This window comes from Dermacentor albipictus, chromosome 6, assembly GCF_038994185.2.
Source record: "Dermacentor albipictus isolate Rhodes 1998 colony chromosome 6, USDA_Dalb.pri_finalv2, whole genome shotgun sequence".
Taxonomy (NCBI): Eukaryota; Metazoa; Arthropoda; class Arachnida; order Ixodida; family Ixodidae; genus Dermacentor; species Dermacentor albipictus.
In genome coordinates this window covers 13,463,895-13,477,271 of record NC_091826.1, presented here as the reverse complement: position 1 = coordinate 13,477,271, position 13,377 = coordinate 13,463,895, and the positions used below count along the sequence as shown (strand labels likewise).

The 13,377-nt window shown below is 43.6% G+C and overlaps 1 protein-coding gene across 3 annotated transcripts in view; it reads right to left on the bottom strand.

Annotated features, from left to right (window-relative positions):
* LOC135914255 (trissin receptor-like) overlaps positions 1-13,377 on the bottom strand; it is a 144,020-nt gene that overhangs the window by 30,587 nt on the left and 100,056 nt on the right. For all 3 annotated transcript variants that reach the window (XM_065447034.2, XM_065447033.2, XM_065447035.2), the window contains one exon: positions 1,050-1,133. The gene's annotated coding sequence lies outside the window, so the exon portion shown is untranslated. The remainder of the gene's footprint in view (positions 1-1,049; positions 1,134-13,377) is intronic.

The window sequence follows — 13,377 nt, the reverse complement described above, 5'->3', positions numbered from 1 at the left end:
CGTATTGGTAATGTGCCTCCAACTTACGGACAGTTCGCCACCCAATTTTTCATTTGCTGACTTAGTGTAGGCATGTCTGTAATGGCAAGGCCATGGCAGTGTCCAATTATGCACTATTCTAACTAAGTATCAGTTTACCAGCATCCAATTGCTCACATCTTGTAACCTCACCTACGCTGCACAGTCACCTACGCGGCTCCAGACAAAACCGTGGAATCGGGGTCTCTAACGTAAGATTGTGTGGTACAACACGAAGCAGCGAAAACGGACGCAAGAAGAACGAGGACAAGGGCTTTTTAGCCTGCCCTGTCTGTGCCACCCAGATCTTAGAATCTTGCAAACCTTGATGAAGTTCTTGCGTCCCTTCTCCCTGCTTCGCGCTGTAGCACACAATATAAAATTGAAAACCAACTAACCAAAACCATCGCCCTTCTAACGTAAGCTTTTAAGCAAGAGTAACAGCGTCGCCTTGGCACTTAGCACTACTCAGCTTCTTCCTACAAAAGCATAACGCACAAGAGTAAAAGAAAAGAAGAACAGTATGATGCGGAAATAGTCGCAAAGTGATATAGAACATATATTTAGAGCTAAACAGGGAATCTAACATAAACGAGTAAGGATGAGCATCGATTGGTATAGTAAACTGGATCAGACAGTGTAATTCTGTTTTAGTGATCGATGCTCGCTTTCACTGACCACCCGGCTATTTCATGTTGCGTTCTGTATTTAGTACTGCAAATATGTAATACAATTCAAGTAACCAACGGGTCAATTGTTCTTCCTTGACTACTGCAAAACGTGGACACCGAAGAGGCCTTCGATGAAAGTATGTCTCTATAGGCACGTGGCCTGCACTTCACTGATTGCAACAGATGCATGCAGATTTCTCGTGCTCATTCAGGAACCTTATACCAACAGCCGCCACATAGAACATTGTTTAGATACACTGGCTAATCTCCACAGCCACTACGAAAAGGAAAGTTAACTAAAAATTGTCTGCATAATCAATGAAGACTGTCGATCGTGTTTGCAAATGAGGAACAACTCACCCTTAGAAGCGGCGAGTCAAGGAAACTGGTCTCGCTGTTGCCAAACTTTATTCCGGGGATTCGGGTGGGCCCATGTTCGACCAACTGCAAACAGCGTAAAATTATTACACGTTCTGCTGTTATATTAAAATAGATTAACTGTGCCTGGTAATACAAAGTAGAAGCGGATGTCGGTTCACATCGAGATACATTATTATTATACGTATGCAGCAGTTGCCCACATAAAAACATGCCGGAAGAAGTCATTCAAGCGCGGAGTTCGCATTGGATTGTGTCATGAAGTATTGAAATATAACCATGTCAGGCAATTAAGGCACTTGTAACCAATATAATGACCAATGAATGTGTAACCAATGAATGCACAATGCAACCGCGCAAAGGACAACGGACGAAGAAGGAAACACACTGGACAAGCGCGGATCCCTTGATGTCACCCTATGCCACCCTTGATTGGTATGAAATGACGTTGCCGAGTAATTTACGATATCAGCGTCTTTTTAACAACCTAAGTGAAAGAGAAGATGCTTAGGCGATTTTTGAAGTCATAAACTAAGCCCCCTTTGTGAAGAGAGCCTACGTTTATTTCAGAAAAGTAAACATGGCTCTTAAAGATTCATATGGTTTATATTATGTCTGCATTTAGCAAACAGTAAATCTTTTACCAGCTGCCACATTGCAAATATTTTTGAGAACTGGCGTGGTTATCTATCAGGTCCGCATCTTGCGCTGCATGATTTATCGTCAAATGTGCTTGGAGCAACGTGTAATCACTCCCGTCTCAATGCATGGCGAGAAAAAATATATATAATAGCAGTCAAGGCAACAAATGACAACGTTCTTTTCTTATCGCCGAACCTTACTCCACACACACGACGCTCTCGAGGGACGAGACACGAGTGGACTCACCATGAAATATGTTCTGCGCTAAACTAGCCACAACATTTTTTTCTTTTCTTTTCTGAGGGATAGTGGCAATCAGAAAGCAAGGGAGAAATGGAAGTGAAACAGGAAGAGAAACAGAATCAGGCATAGAAAACGCAAAGAACATGTCACGTTAACAGGATGCATGTCTTTCAAGTATCATTCAACCTTACGTTAAGTACGTAAAAGCTTTGTGCTGTAAGCATAGTTTTCCGCTGAATTCGGGGCGGACAAGAGTCGAATCGGCCTAAAACTTCAAAAGGAGAAAATTTAACCTTGAGGAAGGGGGGGGGGGGGGGGTGATAAGGCTATTGTGTGGTTAATGGGACACGACCACGTTCATTTTAGCTACGAATTCAGGTAATAAGCCAGGCCGCTCTCCGTAACCTAACGAAAGGCAGCACCAAGCGAAATTCGGGGCGGAGAGTAAAAGCAAATAGAGAAGAATTTATTACAGAGAGAGATTCACAGAGCCCTAATTGGGTGGCTATAAAAAGGCGTATGCTGACCGTAGTTGATATAAATTACCTAATAAAAGGCCGATGAGTGTCGGGCCATTTTCCTCCAAAAGCATTAACTGTTTTTTTAATATATAAAAAGAATAATGCAGGCATAAAGCACATGTTGGAATCTATGCGAAGTGAAGCATTCACGAAGCGGTTAACGAGATGCCATCAATTTGCGCATTTAATTCATCCGTCTTCGTCGTTAAAGAAAATGGCGCACGCATGCTACGCAATGTGATAAATCTTTCAGGGGCTTGTACTTCTTCATTACATTTATTTATTTGAGATGTACCGGCCGCATCTTGGCCGATCCCCCATTGTGGGCGTGTGTCATAGTGTGGAAATTATATTCATCATCAACAAGCGGCGATCATCTCAAATAGCTAATTTGTGGCACCATATGTACCCCATTCTTCTTGGGCAAGCCTCGCTTGTAGTTATAGTCATTGTAGGGAAATTATTATGATGATATACAAGCGCACAGACTTCTTAGCCGATGCCCCGTTGTGGGCATGTGCAATAGAGTGGAAATATGCATCGTCATATGGAGGAAGCAAAAACTGAGGAGAGCCCCTGACGACACTGTTTGTGAAGTTCAGTCACTAGTACAATGTGCCATAGCATCGAAATTTATATATATATATATATATATATATATATATATATATATATATATATATATATATATATATATATATATATATATATATATAGAGAGAGAGAGAGAGAGAGAGAGAGAGTCCTCCATTGTTACGAGGAACATTGTCATTGCGGTCGCCGTTACCGACGTCCCCATACGCACAGTGCTTAGATAAACCGGCAGCCTAAGTAAACTTAGTAACGTTTCTAATGGTACTGATTCCTCCAGAAACTGTACTGGTGCGCGTGCAGTAATGGGTTGCCATGTTTCTTTTTATTTTTTTTATTTCTTAATTCTTTTAATGGCCATGGTCCCAAGGTCTTTTAGTCGTCACCTCTCCAAAGCATGTAGCCCCGCTGAAGGCCTCTTGCCGTCAGTATTTTATCTTTTAGAACCTAAAACATGCTCTATGTCTCGATCAGCCCCTTACACAACTAATAAAAAAAATTAAATTATGGAGTTTTACGTGCGAAAACCACTTCCTGTTTCTGAGGCACGTCATAGTGGAGGACTCCCGAAATTTCGACCACCTTGGGATCATTAACGTGCACCTAAATCTAAGTACACGGGTGTTTTCGCATTTAGCCCCCATCGAAATGCGGCCGCCGTGGCCGGGATTGGATCTCGCGGCCTCGTGCTCAGCAGCCCAAGAACATAGTATACAATCACGCAGAGCTGTCTGTGTTTCTTACCTTATACGAGAAACCTTTCGCACAGTCTGTGCCAAGAAGGGACACGTGGCCTTCTTTTTCCAACTAAATGGAGCAGCGCCACTATTAAAAAAAAAAACGTTCCCAAAACCTCCAACGGCCTTTGTCGCCACCGTAGCAAAGAGAGTGATGTCGTACGCACTCCCCGTCCACCAATGAAAGACTGCTGCCTGGATATGACAGTGACGGAAGACGCCCAAGCATGATAAGTAGCTATAGCACAACACAGCGGCAGTGTTTTCACAGTAGATACTAATAAACGAGTCCATGCTGTGTACACATGAGCCCTGCTCACTCTATCACGACAACCTCATAGTGAGGCCACGAAAGAACTTGGCAATGACGTCAGTCAGTGTTCTTTGTGCAAGTCCTACGTGGCCATTCCTCTAGTTGTCTTAGCTGAAAGCACATTTTCGCAGCATCCCTCCTACGTTGATGCCACCAATAGTGAGGCCGTTCTATAATTCCTCGATAATCATTAAAATAACCTTTGATTCTCTTATGTCAAATCACACATCGAAAGCCCATTCAGGCTTAAGCTGACAAATGGATGCTCAAAAGAGTCTAAGGTTTGCATAACGATACGCGAAGACATAATGCTACCGAGGGGACAAACCGGTAAATGCAGCACCGACTGAACCTCTCACTGCTTTATTTCTTTTTGTCGAGTAGATAAAGCCATTTTGGCCGACCCCGTGTCGACGTCTTGTACAGTGTCCTAATACATAATTGTGAAAAGGCAGAAAGTGTCCTAGGTACAGAGTGATGAATCACTTATCTGGCAGGCGCTGTCAAAGGCGATTTGATAAACAAGTGGGACGTATGCCCTGAGCTCTTCAGTTTATAATAAACTCCGGTGATCAGTTATAAGCAATGGAAATCAATCATCCAGACCTTATTGCTTTCGGTAAAGGAAACGCGTACTTTGGTTTTCTATGTATTGTTGCTGTATATTTAAATGAAGAGCACACAAAACGCTCAAACCAGTTCGGTCTAGACTATACGCGTTCAGTGGTATATATAGGAGCAAATATTTCGCCAGCGAGGACACGGCACGGATTAGAAATACGGGCGACGACGTAAACATTAAGTTACTGGGGCATCTGGTATAACGTTACAGATTTTGTCACTGGCTGAGTGCAGCTAGCGACAGTGTGTTCTAGAAAGATGCTTGTCGGCTGCTTGACGCACGCTGCAAACGGAACGGAACTGCGCAAGACGTAGGCGAACGAAGTTGGCAAAGAGATGTTTATAGTCAGCGTTTCCTATTCCTATTTTAGTATAGCGACCGGCGAACCTCGTCTTTTCAAAACTTCCAGCAATGCCTCCGCCCAAGTGCCCCTAATCAAATGCTGTATTAGGGGTCTAAAGCCCGTCCCAGCACATACAGGCAAGACTAACAGCGAGGAAGCACAGCAGTTCAACCGAGATGCCACATGCCGCGCGCCATTATTCCAACTGCGCCCTGCTAGCCCGGCCACACATCTAGTTATTCAAACTCCAGTTTTGTGTCACGGATAAATTTTGGAAAAAGCCCGAACACCTCCTTTCTAAATATACAGTGTCCTCCCTGAAACAAAATACGACGTACAGTCAGGTGCAATATGACCTGCAACACCGGTGCCCGTTGGTAGGTGGGGCTCCCGGACTGTGCGGCTGCGCAGACACAGGGTAAGTTCCCGACCTAAACAAAGCTAAAATTACTAGCATTTCTTAAACCACTATTTCGCATGTCAAAGCCGCCGCGCAGCCATGGAGCCTCTTCGACCATGAATAAGGGTGTTGCAAGTCATATTGCCCGCGACTGTACGTTTGCGTGAGCAGCCATTCTAAGCTTGAGTTTTTAACACTATAAAACGCCAAATAAGTTGAACACCTTCTTCTCTAGGACTCTGTTCCCTTTCGTTCCATTCCTTGCAGGATAACACGTCAGAGAATAGACGTCGGCAAACACTGTGTTTGAATAGGAAGCTTTCTTTCTCTGTGATATCAAGGTTATTCCTGCGCAAAGTGCAAAGGCAATGGTTTCATATTGCAAATGGATATCGCAGCATGCATGCATGAAGAGGGCGCCGAATGGTGTTCTGCGCGGCTTAGCAGGGCGTTACTTCTAGCGTTGCTGTAGAATCCTCTTTCAAACCTAGCTGGTGTTAAGCACACAATGGCTGAAATGCGAAAGATAGCTCGGCAGCTTCCGTGCAAAGGTTCACGCTGCCAGTTTTACTTTTCTTTTTTTGCTTACTTCAGCGAATGTCATTCAGCGCTAATATCTAGCTCCATCAGATACGTTACTGCAAGAGTTGTAGTCATATCGTTGCGTACTAGTAGCCTTTACAAGCCCTGCTAGAAAAGCCTTTGTTATTGCGATGGTTTCGTGCAAATACCGCAAATATATGTTGTACTGGCTTGAGTTTATAGCTACTTTGGTTACTTCGACGAATAGTAATCATGCTTCGAAATACACCTGTGTTATTGCGCCAGTTGAGGCGGCATCCTGTATCGAACATAATGCCTTCGATATTACAATGATCCCGTGGGGAGACTGCGACTAAAGTAACATCTTGGCTTGTAACATCGCTGCTCAAAAATTTATTTATTTATGATGTTGCCAGTGCTGGTAACAGATGCTTCGGGGGCCTCACCACAACAGCGACTTTTCATATAAATGAAGGGGTGATACGACAAGAAATGTATTCTAAGAGCTACATAGCAAATCAAGTAGAAGACGCAGTGACAATTATTTGCATAAAAACTCCAAAAAATCAAAGCATATGGCAAAGCTAAAGAGAACGCACGCAACACCTGCAGCCCAGGTGAAGTTTAATGTCGTTCTTCAACAATTCCAATTCACAACACCGGTGCTTGCTATTATAAAGCTTCCTGCTCCGAGTCTTTCGTCCCCCAGGCAAGAGATGGTGGTAAGACGCCACAACCCGAAAGCTTCTTATCAGGGCCACATAATCGTTCTTTTACGCGTTGCATTAGGTTCAATATATATACGGCGCCCGGGGGCACAGTGACATGCCTACACGCGAAGAGAAACGACTGAGTGAGTATTTAACTGCGCCCTAAAAGAAACGTTCGCAGCATTTGGGGCTTATTTCGCCTTCAAACAATAAGCATCATCTATCCTGAGCAGCTTTCCTTTCTTCAACGTTGCACGGTCGGCAAATTTTCAGGCGTAAAGTTTGTAAAAACCTTTACTAGAGGGAACTGTGGCGCCGATGTCTATGTGAGCTGCAAGCGCGGCTGTACTGCTTGTTAGTACATGACATTGTCTGAGCTTCATGCTTTAGTCTTCAGATTGATTTTTGGCTCTAAAACTCAACCTTCTTGAAAAAAATATTACGTTAAAATCCGAAAATTCTCAATATTTATTCACGCATGTACAGGCTTACGGCCTTCGTGCACTTAAAAATCAATATTTGCCTGAAAATATGGAAAAAAATGCAGCACAGTAAACAACGCTGCAGGGCCTTCTCACGCCGCTAGCAGGCAGATTATACAAATCTTTGCAACAGTAGTGTATAAGGTTTCTTGAGGGAAAAAAAGCGCGAAAGTGTGCAAATGTTTGTCTCTGTTTTATTCTCCTTTTTGCTTCCAAATTTTTCATGTAGTTAAACTAACATATTCTGTTGATCGCTTTTTTCGTTATATTACAAAAGAACGGGTCTCATAGTTGACTCTTTTATGGGAGTAACTGCTGCTCCCCTCATGACTGAAGCTTTCATGGTGTACGAAAAAGTCAAACGCTGGGGTTCTGCTTAAACAGATCGTACAAGCACAAATAACCGCGATAGATAAAACATGCGATATGACAGGACACCCGGCCACAAGAAAACTGCACTCCGCGGCCCCATACCAGTATCCATTCTACGAGTTTATGCAACCAGGCTCTCAGTGAGATAACTTGGCAGCATATATCAGCTGTAGCTTATTCATAAATTAGGACTGTTTGCCCCGCTAACGTGGTAACTATCTCCCTATACTTATGTGGCTAGTGAAGTTGCAGACAAACGTTACTCGGGGACAGTAAAGGGGCGAGGAATGCTCATTTCGTTCACAATATTAATGACAAATTTTGGTTAACTTTACCATATGGGTAATATTTCTGCTAAAATGGAAAAAGTGCCTTTGAGCATCAACGGATATGTTTATATAATAAATAATCTCTGCTTTTTCCACTGAGTGATACTTTCTGTAGCGAGAATAAAATTTTCTGTTTTTTTTTCGCATTTAACTTTTTATAATGTACCCATAATTTCTATGGCAATGGAACGATCACAACAGCACAGTTGCATCCAGTAATTTTAGTAGGAAGCTTTACGCTTGCACTTCATGGACGCCATGCGCGTATAACCAAGCTTTCATGACAGCGAGCGCAGACCGGTAAATACGGTAAATGTGCGCAAGGCAGAGGGCAATTTTCGTTTGTGTACAAAGTGGGGCCGAATAGATGCGAAGTTTCTCACATTTTCCAGATTAACTTATCGTCATGTATCAATGTGTCCGCTTCTTCTAACGCAGCGCGCCTGGTCCATTCAGGTCCCGAAACGCATTCCGGTTATCAGCGCGGCATAATAGCTTTCGTGGCAGGAAAGCAATAAGCGCACAGTGCGGCAAAGAAAGGAAACGGTATGGAAGATAAATGATGATCACCCAGTGAATGCAAGATAAGGCCGAAAGGTCATAAACTTTTTTTATAGAGTGTGCGTATCGGAGATAACCACCATTTCGTAACATTTTGTATGTCTCATATTACTTTCCTTCCTTCCTTGCCAATCAATTCACACTGATATTTTTTTTTCTAAATCATTGCTTGTCGTTGTAAGCAGCGCAAGTTCTATAGTACTGAGCTGACGCATGACGGCAAATTTTTCTGTTAGCTCTACGACAATATGACAGCCTATATGCGATGTGAAAAACTTTGAAGAAAGAAAGCAGTGGTGGCTAGGAGCAGAAGTAGTTGTTAAAAGGAACTGTTTCAAAAAAAAAAGCATAGCTAGAGTGTTTTACATGGTAAATCCATAAGAAGTTCTTGTAGTTACTTCAGCGTCGCGAAAACCTTGTCACCGCCTTCTACCTCGTTTGGTTATATTATACGCAATGATTTTTTTTTCATATTTAATTCAGCGGTGTGTCGCTTAGCCCGTCTTAACACTGCATTCTGTATTTCTCGGCTTTTCGACAGACGCAAATCTCTGTATATAAAAGATTTAATTTCGATAAGCACGCGCCGCAGATATTGCGCTAACTGACACAAAGGCAGGATGTCAATACTGGACTCTAATGCCTCGACAGAAGGAATGTAATGGTCAATAGTCTTTTTCGTGGCCATTCACCGACAAACGTGGTTTAAAAGGCACATAACTCAAGTGGAACCGATGGCGGGGCTACACGACAGTCCGCAAATTATGCACTTACTATGATTTCCACGAATACGCGTAATTTGCATATCGGAACGACAAGACTACGCTGAAACAACAGAAAAGCAGACCACCGCCCAAATAATTGGCTTTGCCCTTACCGGCATCTGCTGCGACTCTCTGAAATTATTTCTGGGTGTCTGTTTTCGATAGGTGTCGATCAAAAGGAATTCGTAGACGCGGAAAACTTCTTAATTGCCTCTTATCGAAAACATGCGTATGCCTTAGCCATGTAGCTTTTCCAAACTCATCTTGTCTTCGGGGAGCTAATTTAAGATTGCCGACAGGCAAGATATTGAAAGTTATTCCTTATCTGCAGCAAACACTGTGCCTCAAAGAGCAAACGTTCAATCGCCAGTTATGTCTTGTTTGATGCTTCTTTCTCTTGAAGGTCCTCAAATGTATGTGAGTGCTCAGATGAGTTGAGCAGGAACGCCTTTCGCATTCGTCGCCTGTCGAGTTCACCACCCATCTCCGGTGAAGCGCGATTCGTGTGGCATTTCAGGTACTGGTACAGACATTTCTCGCTCCCCAAACTGGTGAAATGATGCAGCCCTAAAGTTCAAATTTTGCGGGGACAATGCTTAAAGGAAGCACACGGTTAAAAGAAACACACCTTGCACTTTCTTAGTAGTTAGTCTAAGCACTGCTCCTAAACATCTGGACTTTATGCTACGTTTACAGGCCCCCACTTCTACCTCATTGAAATGAACCTCTTATGTAACCGGTTGTTCGAGGCATCATCAGCGCACACAAATTTTTTGTACATAGAGTCCCAGAACCACATATCAACCGACCCCTCAAACCACTTCCTTCGATCTAAGACTGCATTGCCAAATGTTATGCAAAACTGACCCGAGTCTTCTCAAACATCCCCACCGCTAAACTCTTCGTCCACTTCAACTAGTTAAGCACAGCATCTCAAGAATTGCCGTGCTAAGTAAATGAAGCGCTGCGGCCACTTTCTTTCAAAGAGAGGTGCTACCATCCACTTTCTCGAGGCGAGATGCAGTGCTGAGTGGACTAACGTTCTAGAATGCGGGAGTAAAATTCGAAGTAAAAATCAAACCGGAAACAAGACGGAGGTTCACCGGAAAATCGACACGATGTGGTCAGAAGTTGGTTGGATAAATAGCTATAGTCGGCGGCAACCTGAGAATTATGAGGTTATATGTACGCAGTCCAACTAGAGCGCAGTTTGCACAGATGATTGCACGTAAGCAATTCGTAGTAAAAATATCAGTGTTTTGTTAGGCAGCACTTACAAAAACTGTGTGAACAAAGCAATGTTGACAGCAACTTGCGGTCCATTCTGTGAGAATACAGGCCAGGCTATAGCTGACGTGCTGGCGAATTTCCAACTGCACGGATCCATTCAGGCACTCCAAGTAAATTACGTTTCCAAGAGCTCCGGTGTATTATATGCGTGTTTTACGAAGGCGCAGGATTTAACAAGCTCTGTTAGGAAAAGCAAGTGCCACAGTGAACCATGGTTGAAATATGAGGAAGACTGTGGGCTATGTTGGTGCCTGGTTAATATGGGTGAATAAATTACAGGCATTGGAAGAACACCCATTCATCAGGTGCTCGAGCTTCGAAAGCGTTAATCGGCTCTCATCACCTATGTTTCCCACTGTAACGAGACAACTCTAAGCCACACTGAGTGCATATGCGATGGAAATAGGGGGCATCCAAGTGTATTTTGTGGCGAAACTCCAGCGTTTCTTCCCGAATTACGCAATTTGCAAACAATTATTGCAGCCTAGTCCTGTACCCACTTTATTTCGTCGTACGAGGCGCCCGCACCGTATTTTCCGAGCTGAACGAGTCACATTGTTCACACATATCGCGGGAATAAGCGGCCGTTTAGGGGCATATGTAGACAGACTTCAATGCGTGCGGTTTAGTTACATCCGTTGCAACAAATTGCTTATGCAAGTGCTCCGAAGCGTTAAAAAAGTGTTTTAAGGAAAGCGTAGGATTAAGCTAGCTATACTATAAAACATACGGAGATCAGACTTGGTGTAAATAGGAGAAACATTATGGCTTATCTGTACGAGAGATTAAAAAAAAAGAATGTGTGGGTGAAGTGCGGCTTTTGCTAAAATTTCCTTAAGCAAGTGCTCGAGATCGTTATAGGCGGGCAACATTTCAAAGGGGCAAGAGCGTGCAACGTTGCAAGGTATGTGCTTTAACTACAGCCAATGGAAGCTCTTAAAACGACTGTTCAGGCTACAGTCGCCTGTACAGATGTTAATGTTGCTACAAGTGTCAGTGTGATGTGCGATGACAGTGTTCGGTGACAGTGACCGATTGTGATTGTGTGTCTATGCTCCTTCCTTTCCTTATCTCTACTTTGTTTCCACTTTACCTCCCCCACCCCTCTCTCCCCAGCGTAGGGTAGCCAACCGGATTTTTTTTTCTCTGGTTAACCTCCCTGCCTTTCCCCTTTCCTCTCTCTCTCTCTCTCTCTCTCTCTCTCTTAAAACGACTGCTCGAAAGAAACAGCTATGCTGGAAACTGGGCCGTGATGATGCAGGGCCGCACACGCCTGCTGCGTTTTCTTTTTTTTTTCAGGAAATAAAAAGGCACACAAATGTGCGACAAAGATCGGCGTTCCGCTAAGCGACACTGGCGCACCAATTAAACGCTTTTCTAAGCAAATAATTCAATATCAACATAAGTCCAATTAATTACCCAGTACAGTGTGACATCCCGAACACAGAATATTTAGCAGAGGGGCCGAACAAAGTTTTCTGCTTCTGGAAACGCATTATAAGAACTGAATCTCGCTTAATCTTTGGTAATTAGGGTCCCCCTAAAATAACAAACATTTGTTTGTTTCGAATATCTGCCCGCTGAAAACTTTTCCATACGAAAACGTGCAAGCGGCCACGTTGTCTTCATGGGAATATGAGTCGCATGTCTTTTTTTTTGTTTTTTCGCGCTGTCTATCTCCATCATCAGATTACGGGAAACGAAGTGAAGTGGACGCAAGACGTCGTGCCTCATTATTTCTTTAAAAGGGTACTCAGCGGTTACTCTCGCTTCCTTGAAGGTGGATAGACGACACAACGGAAGCGGAGGCAGAAAGGGGAGGGGGAGCAGAAACACGCCTTAAAGACAGGAAGGCAAGGACTACGCTAATTGTGCTTCAAACATTCATGACGATTAAGGGACAACAAGGTGCAAATTCGTAATAGCTTCCTTCATCATTCCGTATAGTTTCTTTGCACTTTATTTCCTTAACCGAATTTAGGACGTAATGAAAATTTTGCCATTCGACACAGCATATCAAGTTTTATTGCGCCGTGATGCTCGCTAGCTTAAAATCAGGGTCCTGCTCGTGGCCAACTCCCATTTCCCAATTTAAGTAGATGTAAAGGGTAGAAATGATTTTGAGACAACCACAGGAATGCTTTGAAAGAAATTTGTTGCACTGTAGAGAACGCGTCTCATTCTATTGCCTATAAGATTCAATGTTTTGATTTACGGTTTGAATTTTTGTGACAAGGATTTTGACGAGCGAATGAGCACAGCGAACGATGAAAGGTCAACACGGAGCGCCGCGGGTGATAAAAGATGGCGAGAGTGAAGACAGCGCGAGGAGGAAAGCAGAGGAGGAGGTTGCAGTGAAGCCATGACGTGAAAAGCGGAGGGAGAGGGTGTAGAAAAAGCGCAGTGTCGCGCGAGAGGGGCTCTGCGTTTACGAAAGCTACAAGATGACGCCAGAGTAGCGCGCATCGTCCAAGGTGAATATACGTGGTAGCGAAGCTTCCATAGGAGGCCATACGTTCAAAACATGGCGATTCATTGGCGGGTCATAGGCCTTAGCGCCATCTGTATGTGGTAGGAACATTTCCGACGGAAGAAAAAATAATGTTACGCCATATCCATTAAAAACAGAAGTGACGTCTTTTGTATTCGAAAGCGCGAAATTTGTTTTGCCGGCCTGCCTTTAGACCTATATATTCAAAAGCCCCGCCAATCGACTTGATGGGTGTTTCCAGCTTTCAGCGCGGGAAGTGATGCAGAAAAAAGTCAGCCGTGCGGTTGTCGAAATCGCGCCCCTGCACAGAACAGACTTTCTTTGGAGCCCGACGAAAGCTTTAGATGTAGTGTGCT